The sequence below is a fragment of the Dicentrarchus labrax genome, unplaced genomic scaffold (genome assembly GCF_905237075.1).
Source record: "Dicentrarchus labrax unplaced genomic scaffold, dlabrax2021, whole genome shotgun sequence".
NCBI lineage: Eukaryota > Metazoa > Chordata > Actinopteri > Moronidae > Dicentrarchus > Dicentrarchus labrax.
In genome coordinates, this window is record NW_026136723.1 from 9,800,664 (window position 1) to 9,815,653 (window position 14,990).

A 14,990-nucleotide genomic window follows, 5' to 3' on the forward strand; every position below is an offset into this window, starting at 1 on the left:
ATCAAAGTTTAACTGGAATATTCTGACTACTGAAACTGATGTGCTAGATCATTTCATTTTAATTCATTCATTTCATTTGGTTCAAATAGTCACAAATTCACTCCAGGCGGTGCCAACTCAGGCAAAGTACAAATTGAAAAAATTATGCTTGTGCTAAGAATGAATGAACTTTATTAGAGAGACAAGATGAAAAAGGAGAGAAACTGGAAGAAAAATAACAGAATGGAGTTCCTGGTGAGTTCTTAAATCACCCAGAATTCTCAGACATAAAGTCACACAGTGGTGCTCAGAAATGGCTGGTGCATACATTGCTCGCTACCTTACAGATAACATCCGTACAGTATGGTATATTGGGCGTATGAATGTCGCTCGCTAGCTTACAGCCATGTGCGTAAATGGATGGATGAAAGAGTGGATTGTAGCTGCTATGTTATAAGCCACATAATCAGAACCATTATTATTGAGATGAGATAAAACGGTCAGGTGATACTGAAAAACTGGTTACAGCGAGAATTATAAGTTATATTTAACAAAGTGAAATGTAAATAATATAATCATATCACTAACATAATAAGAAAAAAATATATTTTAATATAGGAGTGAGTATGTCATGTAATAAGGAAGAATTAGGATTTTTGTTATTTTATATTAATTTTAACTATTAAATATGTTCGGAATTACTGTTTGCTCCTAATAACACTGTATACACAAAAAGGACAAAAATATAAATGAGGTGGGATGACAACCTTTATTCTGGGCAATAAATGGGTAAAAAGATTTTTTTCAAAATGTATTTGTCTTTTCTTATTAAATGTAACATTTGTCAATGTTTATTCAAACTGCATCAGTACTTTCAACCCACATCATTTAAGCACAAAAGGTCAAAATCCTATTTAACATCACCATCATCACTTAAAATAAAAAATGCAATCGGATGTAAAGGCAGCTTGTCATTGAAATAAGTGGGGACACACTGGAGAAATGTCACACAGCTCTGTGTCTCACTATACAGTATCAACCTTGCAGTTATGTTTCCGTGTGTGTACGTGTCTATGCATATGTGTGTGTTTCACTCAATTGTTGTCCACCAGTGGTAGTCATAACAGGAGGAAATGGTCACCCACTCTCCCCAAGCCTTTTCCTTCTGTGCTTTTCTAAACAAACCAAGAAGAGGAAGTCCCCTCCACTGAGGAAAATAAGAGACAACATGTTTATTTGCATGTCTGTGTGTGTATGTGTGTGTGTGCTTGGGCTCATGTCGTAATGCTGTCTCCTGTCCCTTTCCCTTATATGTCTGCCTGGATATGTCCTCGTGTGTTCACATGTGTGTATGTCTGTGCATGTATGTTTTCTATGTGTGTAATGCAAAGAGACAGCTCAATCTGCTCCCTCTAATCACAGGGATACTGCAGCCCCGGAAAAAGACACATCCTATTTCCTGTGACATGGCTGTAACTTCCTGTCGGCCAGTTTTCATGGACGCTGTCCCAGTCACCCTCTTGATTAACTCTGTGTGTGTGTGTGTGTGTGTGTGTGTGTGTGTGTGTGTGTGTGTGTGTTTGTGTGTGTTAGAGTTCATAGGCCCGCTGGTTGCTTTGCTGCCTCTGCACTGACAAGTTGATTACCAAGACAAGACTTGAGATAGTATCTGCATCCTATCAGAAAGGAGACTGAGAGCTATGTGTGGATTTATCGTAATGAAGACCAAATGTTCTGACGATGATGGAAAGATGTGTGTAGTGGGTGCATTTGGTCAGACATTTAAACAGGACTAGTTTAGGGTTAAAAGACCAGTGTGTATGGTCTAGTGGCATGTAGAGGTGTGGTTGCTATATAAACGTGAAAGGCCCTATCTAGAGCCAGTGTTTGGTTTGTCCAGTCTGGGCTACTGTAGAAACATGGCTGTTGAAAATGGCGGACTCTGTAGAAGAGGACCTGCTCCTTCTGTAGATAAAAAGGGCTCATTCTAAGGTTTTTCTGGTGATTATAATGAAATTATGCCTATGAATATTATATTCCATTTCTGCCAATAGATCCTTCTAAATGTTACACACTGGACCTTTAAGGTGTGGATTTGCAATTAAGATTGGATGCGAGTTATGTGAAGCATTTTGGCATGAATAACTAACTAATACAATGTATATGTATAAATGCAAGCATGTGTCTTATTTGACAATGATGTGAAGCACTATTTTTATTATTATTATTATTATTATTATTATTATTATTATTATTATGCCATTTCAGGACAGCAAGCTAAACCCCATAACAAGTAAAAAAGAAAATTACACATATGTTTGACATATTATTGCATTTGATATAGCTAACATTTGCTTCCATCTCGTTTCTATTGACCCGACAAACAATATTACACATGAAATAATGCATACAAAATGCAAATACAAAATATGTATTAGTGTAGATTTAAGGTTATTGCAAATAGTAAATCTTCGGTTTATTATAAAATTGAAAAATATTACTTTCATCCTGGGATTTAGTTTCCCAGTTTTTTCCCATCATTATGGCTGTGCTGAAAATGTCATCCCTCCCTTTCCATAGTTTTAGTTTTCCACAACACTAATTACCAAACCGCAACAGAAGAACTGTTTAAACCAAAACTTATTTAAAACTCATCTTTCAGCACAGGAACATCCACACTGCGATGCGACCTGCCAACACCAAACTCTGAATCATGGAGCCTGAAGCTGGTGCAAATTAATAGCAATATTTTTTTGGGATGGATTGACTTGTTGCTAGGTGATCTGTACATTGTGTCACAAAATTGTAGAGCAAGAATCCACCAGTGGCAGTCCAAAGAATTGAAAATCATTGCCTGGGATCCAATCAACCTTGCTGTGAAGGTGTGTAAAACTCCTCTAGCAAATGAAAAAATGTTAACGTAATTATTATTGATCAAAAAAATGAACAAAATACAGCCCAGGTTGAAATTATTATTAAATGGAATTCATCCTTCAGAGTCTAGTTATGGTGTGCATTAAAAATAAAAGCTTTGAATGTAGGGACCTCACTACTCGGTGTTCAGTCATAACGTTGTGTGTGTGTGTGTGTGTGTGTGTGTGTGTGTGCATGATTCCTTCATGTATTTCTTCTTTTGTCCGAAGCAGAGGCTCCCCTGGGGTTTAAAATACCTTGGCAGCAGCATTTTTAGTTTATCTCTCTACCTCCCTCTGTGCACAACCATCCCCATCTCCCTCACCCCCCTCCCTCTTTAAGCACATCTCCACCTTGTTATCACCCCGCAAACCCAAAAAGCTGCATCGCCATGGTGACAGCCTCCCCGTCGGAGACAGAAATGTGTGATTTGGGGGTGCCATAGCCATTTTCAAGGCTGGTGGAGACGCCGTTGTTCACTACACCCCCTCTGAGTCCTGCCATCATTATCACAGTGTGCCCTTTACGACCGTGCATATATGATGTATGTTCCCATTCATTAAAGTGAGAGGCTGAACTCTGAATCAACACACTTAATAAGCAGTTAAGCGTTAATGAAGACTATCAAAGAACTTTACAGTGGCTGTTTTTACTGTAAAAATATCAGAATTCTGATTTGCATCCATAGTACTGTCCAGATGTGTCAGAAGATTTTGTTTGTACATTAAAATGACATGAAATATCACATCGCAAAAGCGGGAAATAATTTCAATGGAGTGAGAGTATAACCAGTTTTTATGGTATATTTTAAATAAAAAAACACACAAAAAAATGTACTACTGAAGTTCTCACATGTGAGATGAACCTAAAAGAAATGCTATAAGTTTGTTGGTGGCACAGTCGTTTCTCTTAGAGCAAAAATGTTCAAAAAAATCAATCGCATATTGATCCTGGTTTGAGTCCTGGTCCTTCCTCTGTGGAGTGTGCTGTACTCCCTATGGGTGGTACTCTGGGTGCTCCTGTTTCCTCCCGCAGTCCAGAGACATGCCGGTGTGGTTAAGTGGAAACTCTGTTGCCTGTAGGTGTGGGAATGAATGTGTTTCTCACCTGTGTGTTAGCTCTGTGATGGAGTGGCAACTTGTTTGAAGTGTACCAGTGTCCTCTCACACAGTGCATGCTGGGATAATCATAAGCTCCCTCTGACCCTGAAGGAGGTATAGAAAATGGGATCCTCTGTGAAAGGTTGGAAAAAATACACCATTGACAACAGCAATGATCTCATATTAAAGATCCCATAATCGTAAAACAGAAACCTGAGGACTGAGGATTACCACATTAAACATCAATTGTGATGTTATGATTAGCATTTTTGTTACCAACACTGGAGCAACTGTCCCTCAGGCAAGGTTTGTGCTCTTGTGTGTCATCATTTATTCAAAATAAACTTGCCTCAAAAAGTCCAGTGTGAAATTGCAAACACTTTGGTTTAAACTGTGCAAGGAAATAGACAAAATGACAGAAAATGTTCTTTCAGTTACATCTTTAAAGCACATTTGTGTCATTTTCAACCTAGCTGTTATCCATTCTGAATATAGGCTGCGCTAACATTGCACTCGCCACCTCAGTTGTAGAGATTTGGGAGACGAAGACTCTGGAAAAATAACGTGTATCTGTAGACAGTGTGAGCCTCCATAAGCTTTCCAGATGAACTTGGATTAGCTAGCTAAATTCTAGTTCTGGGGCAGCTTCCATGCTAACTAAACCAGCTACGTATTCATCCACAGAAATAACACATAACACATTTAATATTATTGTTTCATCTGTAGCATGAAGGCTAAAACATACGGCAGCCGCAGGGCTGTGGCGTGTTGAGCGCTGCCCCTAGCACAGATAGGAAGTGCAACGCAGCAGCACATCGGTCTCCTGAAGCCTGTCAGCCTTATGGTAACAGCAGATTTATTCCACATCTGCAGTATTACTACCCAATGCTGGTACACATTTACAAGACGTTGGTATAGATTTAGATTTCACACATCACTATTTAGAGTCACCTGAAGGGTCAATCCATTATCAGGGTTGGCTACATTAGCTACAATAGCTGATGTAGTGGGCTTCTACTATTATAGTTATTTACTTTTGGTCGGACTGAGAGAGCATTAGAAATTATGTGCATCTTTGTCCTGATAAACATTGTTTTGCCAGAACAAGAAGTTTATTTGGTTAGCTCACAAGTTGCCCTGGGTGTAGTTTCCTATATAGTTTCTATTTACTTTTGGTCGCACTGAGAAACAGGCATTTGAAATGTTTATTTTAAGCTTTAGGTGGCTTGTGCTGCTTGCCCCAATATACATTGTTCTGCCAGTTAAAGGACCAGTGTGGAGGATTAGGCATCGAGTGGTGACATTGCACATTAGAAAAAAACTGAAATCCCTTTACCAACCAAGCACAATGGAGAAATTATAGTGGGAAAATGCGAAAGACCGTATCCAGAGCCAGTGTTTGGTTGTTCGTTCTGGGCAACTGAAGAAACATGATGGTTCCACATGGCGGACTCTGGAGGAGTAGAGCACCCACTTCATCTGTAGATTAAAAAAACAAAACACAATTCTCATGTTTATATATTACACTTATGAAAACCTAGTTATGAATATGATATTATATTTCCACCAATAGATCTTACTAAAAGTTACACACTGGACCTTTAATAGGCAGGTAGTTGGTAAGCTGGCAAGTTTCCCCAGAAGTTGCTCTATGCAGTTAGCTTCAACAGCTGGCAATCTGGCAGGCTTGGTCAGACTCATAGACAAGCATTTGAGAAAGGAGTTAGTTTAGTATTCCTGTCCGTCCTGTCTGAACCAGAGGCCTGTCTGGCTATTTTTCAATCAATGACACAAAATAACTGCAATCAACAACCTTACAGATTAACAGAAAATTAGCAGTGCTCATATGGGTCCTGAGCATCTGATCAGAACCACTACTCAGCTCTGATGGGAGTGATGGATCGCTCACTGTCAGTCTCGTGTGGTTGTTGAGGCACTTAAGAACAAGACTGAGGCAGCATTTTACTCTTTTTTTGACTGCTGGTTTATATGGGGGCTTACAAACACCATCTGCCCACAGCCCAGCCAACACACTCTGTATATATGAATAGTCAACGTCAATTAACTTGTTTCTCAAGTGTTCTCACTAGCAATGAGATGTTCGGAAATCACACTACCTCTCCCAGGAAGTGTGTGCGTGTGTGTGTTTGTGCATCTGTGTACTGTATGCATGTGGGTAGAGGAGATCTTAATTAAAGCTGCTTAATATGCATATGGATAGGCTTTTTTAGGGGTGAAAACAAATTTGTGGGGAACATATGGTGCCCCAGACATGACACACACCCACGTAATACACAGACACTTGCAGACACACTCAAACACTTTCGATCTTCAAAGTGAGATACCCACACACGCACATACTGGCACGCCTGGGCCCCTGCAGAAACTGGAGTGATGGATTCTGGCTGATTGTGTGTAAGTGTTGGAATATCATTAATCCTTTTTTTTGCCATTTGTTAAGGTGTGTGTGCATGCACCCCTGAGTGTGTGTTTGTGAGAGATTATTTCAGGCAGATGGAGGGAGCCGTGGCCCCTTCTGCAGGGTCAACGGGGAGAAGTTAACCAGCACAGATTGTTGCCACCCCTCCTCTCCTCTCCTTTCCCCCTATCTCTCCTCTTTTCATCCCTCCAAATCGGACTCAACGCCCACCTCCACCCTATCATCACACCCTTTTCTTCTCTGTTTATCTCCTTATTTCTTATGTCTTGTTTAACAAAGACAAACGTAGAAAATGGAGCAAAGGAAATAAAGAAAAAGTGAGAGAGAAAGGGAAGATATCCAGTATTTTTATGAGAGGTGTTTTGAATAATGTAAAAAATAAAGTATTTTCAAAAAACCTGACAGCACACAAAGAAGATTCATGCAATTTTACTTTGGTTCAAACACTGACCTGTGAAAATATGCAGTTTTTCACTGGGTCCTTGAGCATTTTTCTTTACCTGGACTAATCTTTAGAAAGAGAACAAAATATTCAAAATTCAGGTAATGAGTATTTCCCACTTGTTGAATTTAATTCAGTACTTTGGAATGGAACTCAACAAAGTGGAAACATACTGTAAGTAAAGGTAAAAGAGATATAACAGAGGTTTTGATCCAAAACATTACCAGCAGCTTTAGAAAACCACACTTATCTGTAACAAATTAAAATTCTGCTACTTGACAAAAAGGATAAAAAGAGACTGGATCCTGTTCAATGACAATGAATCAAGAAATAGTCAAATAAGGTTTATGAAAAGACCTCTCTCTCCTAGTAGAGGTATGAGGTGGGAGTATTCACTGCTGAGAAACATGTGCATGCTGCTGAAGATATACACTTTCTTGAACAATATTATGAATATGTGTAGAGCTTACAGTAGAGTATAGTGCCCAAATGCCTAAGGCTAAATGGTTGGAATCCATACACTTACGGTCTTAAAACATCCACGGGCCTTATCGCTCCAGTCCATACAGTATGTCTTAGCATGTGTGTGTTTACACCACTCCACCTACATGTTCCAACCTGAGACGTCCAGAGACAGAGGAAGCCATGCAGGGGATTAGGAATCGGTATTCCCGAATCCCAGACGCTGGGTTCCTACCTCACACAGCAGGCAGCGTTAGCCTCCTGGTGAGCCATGCCTTGGAATCCTGGAACAATACTAGTCAAGGCGATGCCTAAAGGGAAAGGGTTCTTGCAGCGCTGTTTCTCTGATCCACACCCCAGAAAGATTGCTTCCAAAAGTCCAGAGCAAAAAACTGGAGAGGGTTTGTGTTTACAAAGGATTGCATTTCAGAAACCAGTGTTTAGAGTCGAGCCTGCTCGCTGTCACGTCGATTTAACTTCCGTGCCCACACACGCAGAAAATCATCCATCCGCCCACAAAGGTGAATATATATATACTTGAGCTTAGAGAAACACGCCACAATTATCGCCGCCATTGCAAACAAGAACAACAAGTGCAACTATTCTCCTTTTCCTTCTTTCTCTCTCCTTTTACTTTCCTTTCCCGCCTCCTACTTACTTCCTGTTGTTTCTCCAGCTGTAGGGAAAGGACTGAAAACAGCGATAGCTGGTTTTCTCCCCCTGGACTGCTAGTGATCACAAACAGAGTGGAGCTTCGGAGAAGTGATAGGCAGGGTGATGAGCCACAGACACTAATGCTATTACAATAACAACATACTTCCCTGGTCAGTCGATACTCGCCAATACCTGGTGAGGAAAAAAAGACCGAAAAAATCTGGAAACTAGTGGGCCAGAGGTGATACGGTAATGAGGTCACAACCTCATACATATTGTACATTTGTTAGTCTGACAGTTGCTCTGAAATTTCCAGCAATTTACTTCCAGTATTTCAGTGACCCTGTGTGAACTTGTTTGCCCTACAGCTTATCTGCAGCTCCTGGGGGTTAAGATGAAGTTTGACAGCATCTCCTTTTTTTTGTTTTTTTGGCCATGAGAAGGTATAAGCCAAAGCCTGGATGGTGTTTTATGAGAATCATTGATTGGGAGGCACGCATTGATAAGCTGAGGCGAGGCAGCGTTGTGAATGAAGCAGGATATAGTGGTGACCCAGGGGGAATCACAACATACTCTAGCCTGATCTCTTGCAAAGCTGCTTGGAACCCGATGCTGTCCGCCCTGATAAATGTACTCTCTCCCCCTCTCTCTCTTCTTCTGCCTCTCCGACTCCTCTGTGCACTCCCTCATTCTGTTTTCTGGGCCCAATGAATGCAGAGCGAATCAATAAATCTATTCCCCTGCTGGATACCTGATAAAATTTACAAGGACAAGCTTAATAAATTACTAATGGGGTGGCCAATTAGTTTGTGGGCTTGCCTGTGCTGGAGTGCGTGCGTGCATGCGTGTGTGTGTGTGTGTGTGTGTGTGTGTGTGTGTGTGTGTGTGTGTGTGTGTGTGTGTGTGTGTGTGCGTGCTTGTGCGTGCTTGTGCGTGTGTGTTTGTCGGTGCCTGCATCTGAGTTTATATTCCTGCCTGGTCATTTGTATGCATGTGTGTGTGTGTGTGTGTGTGTGTGTGTGTGTGTGTGTGTGTGTGTGTGTGTGTGTGTGTGAGTGGGTCCTTTGCTAACTCCCCAGTTTTTTCATGAAAACATAACAAGGTTGACAGTAAGCCGGCAGTGGCCACCTTTGCCAAGACACCCTCTTTCAGGCTACATCCTCACTCATAACCTTAGTTATTGTGCTCATTGAGCCATGCTTTGTCAGTTTTTCTTATGTGAAATTAAGCTATAAGAGTACAGAGCTCAGAGATTACAGGGTAATGGTTGGAATTCTTTTTCTGAAATTCTTTTGCGATATTTTGTGTTACCTCTGATCCATAGAGAGTGACTGAGCTGTGTTACAATATAGTTTTATGTATTATGTAGTAGAGAATTGCTGCGTGTAGGCACACCCTCAGCTGTGGCTGGCTCAGTATCACTGCAGCTAAATAGAAAACTAGCGGAGCTCTTTCACGACTGCTGAGGCTGGACTGATTGAAAGGCTATGATTGTGGCTTTACTCTGGTTCTTATGATTATGACTCAGACACATTGGTTATAAATAGGAATGTAACAGTATTTCGTGAGACAGTCAAATCGCAATACAAAATTATATTTTTGACTTTGCTTGTTGGACGTCCTACGTCACTCATGTGAGTGGCTTGATTGTGGATGCACGGAACTGTGGCACCCATCTCAGAAATAAAAAGGATTGTTCAATTGGATAAAGAAAATATATTTTCTAGATTTTTTTTTGTGAAATTTGTCTTCAATCTCATTTTGTTTAAGAAATTGTCAGAAAACAGTATCTTGAACCAAGTATCGTGCTGCACCAAATGATGAGTTGAGTGTATCATTACATCCTTAGTTATAAAGGGTGGAAAACACTAAATACGTTTAGGGGTTGTGTGAGTGCAGTGCAATAATATGGTTGTATCGGCTGAGTATTGGCATTGGTAAGACATCTGGCATGTCTACAGCAAGTAGAAATCCCATGTGGCTTCACCAAATGTGAACTTCTCTAACTGTAACATGAAAAAAAAGATGGCTCTTCTTGTCACACACATTCTCGTATTAAAGACAAACAGTACACTAAAATAGAAAGTGTGCAGTATGCCACGCAGTAACGGAATCTTGATTCATATTTGATCAGCACTGCCTAGTTTGACTGATCTAATCTGAGTTTTGTGCACTAAACTTGACTTGTCAATCGCAAAGTACCCATACCCTAAAGCATACACTGCTTTATCGTCTATTTTACTTTAAATGGGACCATCATTTACAATAAGAACCATCATGTTGAATTTAAGCAGACTTCAAACTAACAATTGAGACCATTAACGCATTATAAAATTGTCTACTAAGCTGATAAAGCAAGTGAGAAGTAGGGTTATCCTCCAAAAGGCTCCATACTTTTGGAGTTTTCTTTGCAGCCTATGGAGCTGCCCCCTTCTGGCCACTACATTGAATGCATGTTTTGGACACACCTGAGTTAGCTTCACTTCACTGACCGGGAAGGTCTGTCCAAGAGTTGGTCGCCTGGTTAACATGTAGAAGTGATCAAATTGATATTTTATGTTTGTTCATTTGTCAGATAACAGAAAGCAGCAGGTGGACACAGAACAGAAGGGGACCAGATTCAGTTTTGTTATTTCAGTTTCAGTACAGACAGAAATCTTTATGAAAATGATGTGAATATTCTGGTGGGGATATATTTTGTCATATCACATGATGTGACCAGCTTGGTATGGATATAGTGTCTATTAGTACTCGGATAACTAACCCTGACCCCTTGGGTGACCCCTGGAGATCACAGCTTCTAGAGAGCGATGCACACCTGCACACATGTAGATACACACTGTTGTCCAGAGAAATGCAACGCTGTTTTGGATTTTGTGAAGGAGAGAGAAAGACTGAGAGACACCAGCTCTGTGTCTCTCTTCCATTACCCAGTGCAACATCAATGAATCTTTTGAGGATCGCTATCTTCAAAAGGCAACCCAGCTTTCCTCCCTCAGACAAGACTGTAATTATTCTACATTTGCATGATAAGTGTGTCTGCCTGTGTACGCATTTATGTATGTATGTATGAGTGCTTAAACGCACATTAGCCGCAGTCGGGCACGAGTTCTCGTCTTTTATCTCGGTGTAAAAGACGGGAAGAGGCCTTTTTAATGTGGAGTCTGGATCGCTGTCTCTTTGCTCTTCATCTGAGTGTTCATCATTAGCCACTGTCAGCCAGAGAGCTTTGAAGTGGAGTCAGGGGCTCTCTCACGATGTGGAATAGTTATGACACTTGGGCTCTGTGTTTTTTGTGTGTTTGCGCATGCTTCCGCTTACATTAGAGTATTTTCACATCTGGCAGTCCCTCCTTTTTTTTTGTATGTGAAATCTAGTAAGGGTGTTGCACTGATAAAAGGCTCACCATGATTTAACTTGCATGTACATTACTGTGATGCTACATGCAATAATAAGAGAGGAGTTGTTTTTTGTAAGAAAAATAAAATAAAAACAAGATTTTTTTCTCAAGACAGGAATGTTCTAACAGATCCCCATGCTTCACTGACTCTGGTGATGGGAGGACGCAAGATAGTAATGGAAGAAATCAGGGAAAACACAAACAGGGTAACGGAGTGTGGTGAATGGGCGCCTTGCCTCGTGAGATGTCCTGTACGTACAGTATCTATACGATGCATGGCTTCATGCTCAGATGAACATATACGGAGTCAAGCAGACAGAGAAACGTTTTTAGATGTGTACGATCTCCCAAGGCCTCATTAGCTTCTGAATATGTGTGTGTGCACTGAGGCGTGACTGCATACATAGTGTATGGGCACACAGCAGCCCGTGTAGTCAACACTTGACTGGCCTTAAAGCTCGTCTTGCTGGGCAGTCAGGTGCACCGTGTAGCAGTGCCTCGTTTAGCTTATTAATAATGAATTATGTTTATTCAGTCTAAGTCTACATTGCGTACCGCAGCTTTTTCTGTCCCATCCGCTTTCTTAAATATAGACACTGTCGCCAACCACACTGTAAGCCTCCTCCGCTGAGTGCTGGAAATCAAAGACAAGGCAATAAAAGATTACAAAACAGAACTTTTTTGGCCAGATACCCATCCTCACAGTGACGTTGAGGCCGTCTGGTGCAGCAGTAAAAAGTTTGATGCGAGTGCGGTCCTGTTGCTGAGGTTTTTATTGCAGCTGGTTCCCGATCAGGCCTCCTTCTTTCCGAAAGGAGGTGATTAATCTTGTGGTTGGGAAAAGCTGAGTTAATCAGTTTAAAGAGTTATGCAATGGTATTGATGTTGACATGCAAAAACACAGCAAACTCATTGAATCCTTGTGGAGCACAGTGTATGATTTAAGCACATTATCGACAATCGAAGGCTGTTTATTGGGAATAAATGATAAAAAAAAAACATTTAGCTTTATATAGCTTTAATATTGATTAAATATAGAAATGGATGTGGCAATGGGCTAAGCTGCTGTAACTCAATTAGTTTCAAAAGCACTTGCTTTCAGGGTTGTCTTTAGAAACAAATGCAAAGAAGGATTCTATTTATATGATCTGGGAGCAAAAGACATAAGAGAATAAAAGAAATACATTTTCCGAACTTCAGTACTGTGTTCCTGTGTCAGTTGTTAGTTGTCGGTTAGTTGTTGTCAGTTGTTGTGTCCTGGTAGGCTATGTGCCAAATATATGTCAAAAAAGTCATTTGAGTATATTTATATCATAATCATTCTTTTTGTCCTCTTGTAAAACGTAAAAATATTTTTTAGGACTCATCTTGAACTCAGGGGTATAGATGTACATTTATTCAGTCAAATGTGATGTGGAGCTACTAGGCAGCACCTTCCAACTAATAAAACTGCACTTCACCACTCATGGCATTTGGCGGAAGTGCAGGAAGTAGTTTGCCCTTTTAAATAGAAAGTACGAGGTTGGAGGTCAGACAAAGACCTAGAATTAATATTTTTAAAACCACAACCATGGTCTTTACCTGGCCATAACCAAGTATTTTAGTTGCTTGAACTTAACCTTTTTTTTTTTTTTTTTACCATAACTACGATCCTTCCCTGGTTTTTTTTGACAATAGTATATTTATTGGCTTTATTTTTTGAACAAAAAAAACTAAAACATCAATAACAAAAAAAGCTCAGTGAACAAGCTTTTAGTAGAAAACAAAAACGAGAAAGAGGTTACAGGAAATAGTCTATGTTCAGGAGACCCCTTGTATCTTTCCCTATTGTTAACCACGCCATAATGTACGTGCACATAATGCAAGGATTTTGCAGAATCATCAGCATTTGACATTCTCCATAATTAAACCAATATCATCTTTTCATTCATTATCCTTCTTGCCTGGTAAATTCCTACTTTGAACCACCCGTTTCCAACCCTGGTTCTCCATTATACATTTGCAGTCTCCAAGCTCAAGCAGAGATAACCCCTGGTGATATTTTCAGGGATTATTTTCTCAGACTTGACAAAGCTCTTCTAGAGCCACAGAAGACATTCTATGACTGACTGAGTAAAACCTACCATGACAAGACATAAATGTGTAAGGTAAGTGGAGGGACCCTTTAAAGACGATTCTACGATAGGCTATTTTTTTTAAGTGTTTCCAAAGTATTCCCTCCATGTTTATAACACTATACAGGCCTCTGTAGGTAGTCAGAAGCCAGTGTTGCATAAGTCAGCATGTCAGCCCAGCTGTCAGCAGTTAGCAACGGGAATGATGTGAGAGTGAGTGAAGGTGAAAGCATGGAGGGTAAGACATTACATCAGATCAATAGTAAAGATCTCTAGTCTATATTAGACTGCCCCATCCACCACCCCCCATCACCATCACCCCATAACGACTGACAGCCTTAATAACTGTTCTAATAACAGGAGAGCAGATTAATAAAGCATACCGTAAATGATTACCTCCATCATTAATCCATTCCATGGCTATTTAAAGCTGCACGTATTAACTATTTGGACAGGAGGTTTCATGTGTTAATGGCCAGATTGAACACACTGAGCTCTGGAAGTACATTAGAGGAACATATGATTTGATTAATGCCATTCACAGGAATAGAAACAAATTACGCAGACAGAACAACGCTGTTCACCTGAAAAAAAGAAGAAAAAAAAGAGAAAACCAAGAGAGTTGAGCCGAGAAATGAAATATTTGCACTCGAACCTGTGTAGTCCCCTCGCAGCGGATTTGAGATGAAGCCTGGCCTCTCATTAGCTGTATTTGGACCAGATTGCATCGGGTTCACTGATTCATTTGGGAAATCCATCTATATATTGCGTACACCCTCTTTATGGCTGTGCTCGAGGCTCAGCCTGTTAGTGTGGATGATGACAGAGCTGATTCAGACTTAATAAATAATAGAGTGTTACTGGAGGTATCACCTGATGAATATTGCATTCCGATTCCTGTTGCCTGCCTCCCCGCTTGTCTGTCTGTCTGTCTGTCTAAGAGACTACCTGGCCTAATGCCAGCTTTTTGTGGTATCCAGTGGAAATATCCAGTTCAGCTACATGTCGACAGCTGGCAGGGTTGGAGGCGCTCTGCATTCAACAACACCCACAGTGTCAGGCAGCAAATGCGACACAATTACTTCTCGTCTGCAGCACTGAAACTTGTTCCAAAAAAATGTAACGTCCCGCCCATCTGACACACACCGCGGGTGGATTTTGTGCCAGCTGGAGTGCAGAGAGTTGAAAAAGGGGGGGACAGTTTGAAGACAGAGAATAAATTATCACCTATCAACAGATTATTACCGGGGAAGGTGTTTGGGAGTGTGGAACTGTGTTCTGAGGAGCATGTGTGGGCTTGCACCTTTATATTTCTCTCTGCCTCACAATCAGGATGGCTTTATAAGCATGTTCTCTTCCTCTGTTGTCAGTTAATCATCTATAGGAGTCATTAATGCACACAGAAAAAGCAAGTTCATTCATGCAATATAACTCCTGCTGATAATTACCTTAACCGAGCAAAAGTGGAAAAACAGAAAAAACTAAA

At 40.6% G+C, this 14,990-nt stretch overlaps 1 long non-coding RNA gene across 3 annotated transcripts; it reads right to left on the reverse strand.

Moving 5' to 3' along the window:
- Positions 1-729: 729 nt before the first annotated feature.
- On the reverse strand, positions 730-8,106 carry LOC127358352 (uncharacterized). Of its 3 annotated transcripts, XR_007882418.1 has the most exons (3): positions 7,401-8,106; positions 6,884-6,942; positions 730-5,471 (listed from the first exon to the last, which is right to left on the reverse strand). It is a non-coding gene; the product is annotated as an uncharacterized LOC127358352 (long non-coding RNA). The 3 variants fall into 3 exon arrangements; XR_007882419.1 differs by lacking the exon at positions 6,884-6,942; XR_007882417.1 differs by lacking the exons at positions 6,884-6,942; positions 7,401-8,106 and adding an exon at positions 5,592-6,876.
- Between the last annotated feature and the right edge of the window lie 6,884 nt (positions 8,107-14,990).